Source organism: Belonocnema kinseyi, chromosome 4, assembly GCF_010883055.1.
Source record: "Belonocnema kinseyi isolate 2016_QV_RU_SX_M_011 chromosome 4, B_treatae_v1, whole genome shotgun sequence".
Classification (NCBI taxonomy): Eukaryota; Metazoa; Arthropoda; class Insecta; order Hymenoptera; family Cynipidae; genus Belonocnema; species Belonocnema kinseyi.
The window spans coordinates 33,471,154-33,474,683 of NC_046660.1; positions in this window are offsets into that span (position 1 = coordinate 33,471,154).

A 3,530-nucleotide genomic window follows, 5' to 3' on the forward strand; every position below is an offset into this window, starting at 1 on the left:
TAGACATATAACAAGTATTGCTCGTCTATGCGAAAATTAAAAAAAGAATTCAATGTGGCCCTTTTAATCAAAGAAAAAATTCTCGTTTTTCCCCGGTTGGCGAACATTTTTCACGGTCAAAGGAATTAAAAAATTCCAAATCTAAAGCTAAAACTTTTCCATTTAAAGCAATAGAAACTGAGCTGCAAATCAGTGGAATTTTTCAATTTTAAAATCCAAGTTTTATAAATCATAGAGTTTAAAGATTTAGATTCAGTTCCAAACGTATAAATTCACGTTATCATTTGAAATGCACTACATTAAAGAATATTAAATTAATTAATAAATTAAAAAATTGCAAACATTACGTTTTTTTAAACTAAACACTTTCTGAATTGAAAGTTAAATTATTTTTATTTCAAATAGTATAAAAATCTTTAAAATGCTTCAATATTTTATTTCAAGTCTTGAAAAATCTACATGTAGTTTAAAATTTTTTCCATTACTTTGGACATTTTTTCAGAACTTCTAAACATCTTTAGATTTTGTCAGTATTTGCCAGAGTTTTTCGGTAGACGTAGACGCTTCATTTAATTTATTTGAAGTCATTTCAAATTTTAAATTAATGTTGAAGTACAGTGAAACACTTCAATAGCCCTCCCTTCTATAGCCATTCCGAGAATTCAACCCGCGCCGCAATTAGGTATAACAGGAACTACGCGGGGTCTGCGGTTGTCACTCAGGCGAGCAGTCAAGCGTGAACAAACAAAAGCGGAGCGGGCTACAATGAGTTAATTCACACTCAAGGTCAGCCCCAAAATCGGAGGTATAAAAGAGTTTCACTGTATTTCAAAACTTCTAAATATCTCTTCAACTTACTCGAATTTTTCTAAGAATATAGGTATTCAATTATTATTTATACAAGTCAAATTGAACAATTTGACTTGCAAATTAAATTTTTATCGTTCAAAGTTGAGTTTTCTTTGGATATTTGATTTATAAATAGTGATTTTAAATGAACAGTCAGATATTTCGTTGATATTTGGTGAAGTTTGAATCATACGTTTACAATATTTTTTAACTAATAAAACGTTCCAATTCAAACAGCGTTTCATTTTTAACGTTAAAAGCTGTAGATTATAAAATTGTGAACTGATTTCGAATCGTCTTGTAAAATCAAATATTATTCACTTTTTAATCCTTAAAGTGCAGTTGAATTTGAAAAATAATTATTTAATTTATATCCTCCACGGATCAACTAAAAATATTTTTGATCTAAAATCTTCTATTTCAAAATCTTCCAATTTTTAATTGTTCTTTGAAACTGCTTTCTAAAATTCTTTAAATTAAAATGTACGCTTAAAAATTAAAATCTGATGACACATTTTTAAAGTGGAAATTTTTCGAATTGCGCATTCTAAACTGGATGATATAATTGAATGAATACGAAGTTTAACGGATTTTTTTCTCTAAAAATTAAAAATCATAAAATTCCCGGGCCAACGGCCATCTTGAGAATTTCAAGATTTGCAACTTCGATTAATCACAAGTCTAACAGATTCTAAAATTTAAACAATATTCAAAACCCAGCTTTTAACAATTCTGAAAATTTAGACGCACTTTTTAGTGGACATACATTCTATATGAAATAAAAATACTGTAAAATTGTAAATTTATTAAAATTTAAACAAAAATCTTTCTCTTACTTTTTTAAAATAAATGAAATCCTTCAGGTTTTTTATATCAAAATAAACCAGAAAATTTACTTTTATTTATTTTACTATTTAAAAATTATAGTATTCTTTTTCTTAAATATTTTTTATCCCTCAGGGTTTAATTTGATAATTTTTATAGTTAATTCTTTCAGTTTCACACCGTACAATCAAAAGTTTTTAAATGGATACTGTTTGTAGTTCTCAGAAAATTTCAAATCATAAACTTTCAACTTGTAATTCAACCATTTTGGTTTTTTAATAGTAGACCATTTATAGACGCTTTAAATAAAAAATTTTCTGAATCGTCAATTATACATGTAAATTTGTCAAATACAGACCATTTTTAATTGAAGATTAAACAAATATTACTATTCAAAATTACAAAATATGTGACTAACAATATTTATGGAAACAGTTGAGATCTCCATATGTGAAAAAATATAAAGATTACGAAAAGTTTTTTTCAGAACATACCTAGAATGACTAATTTTTAAATTATTGAAGTCGTTTTAAATATTATTTAAACTAGTAGTATTCTAAAATTTGCAATGTGTTCTTAAATACTTTATATTTTTAATATTAGAAAATAAAAGTTCAGGGACATAAATGCGCGCTAAGTGTATATCATTTAACCGAGGGCTTTTAAAAAAATTTAATAAATAAATTTAATATATATCCAAGTAATTTTGAATAATTTCTACGTATTTGAATGGATTTTCACAATTCCAAAGCATTTTAAGGGGTTTTAAAGAATTACTAGAGAACTTTAGGTAATAAATTAAATTCTAGTTAAAGGGATATGAAGGACACAAACAAATTTCAAAGAGTTTTCATCTATATTAAAATATTCCAAAAAAATTAAAGATATTTCTTTTCGAAATATTTTTGAGCTCTTCATATTTAAAAATTTGCCATCGATTTTTATCGAAATTTGATGAATCATTTTTTAATTGATTTATATCCCAGGAATTTAAAATTATTTCTACCTAAATTGATTTTAAAGCATTTCTAGAGAACTTTAACGAATAAATTTTAAGACATTTCGACAAATTTCAACAGTTTCAAGGGATATGATGGACTTCGTCAATTTTCAAATTTGTTGAACTATTATTATATTAATATTTAAAAATATATTATTATGGATTGTTTAAAATGTAAAAAGTTTGTTTTTAATATTGTAAAATAAGAATCGTGCTCGCGCGTGTTCATGTAGTTTTAGTGTAAAATATTTAAGACTCGTATTCTTTAACAGTTTTTTATTTGAGTTTAAGAACATTTAAATAGTACAAAAAATTAGGTTTAAAAAAATTGTTTCCACACACGCGACCTTGAAACGTCCTTGACCGCGCCACGGCAAATTTATCACTGTCGACTTCATGTTAAGTCTTTCGGCTATTTAGATTGCACAAACCAAAAAAAGGGTGAAATATCTCTTTAATTATGACTATATTGACACAGGGGGTTTTGAAATTTTTTAAATCTCTGCAAATGGCCTACTTTTCTACAAGACAAAAAACTCGACCTACTTTTTTGAGCTTGTGAAGGCTATACAAATAAAAAAAATATGTATATTTAAAAAAAAAAAAAAACTTGTCTTTATCTAGCGACCTGCCTGCTAAATAGTTTTTTAAAATGACCCGATATTCCAAATATGTATTTCCAGTGAAAGTCTTAACATAACTTTTATAAAACACGACTGTTGGGAAAACGCGTTTAAGGGCATGTGACACAGCCAAATACCTATATTACCGACCACAGTTTTTCAGTTCACTGAATGTTTTTTTGAACCTAAGAACTTTTTTTGTAAATAAAATATCGAGCTGAAACTTTGGGAAA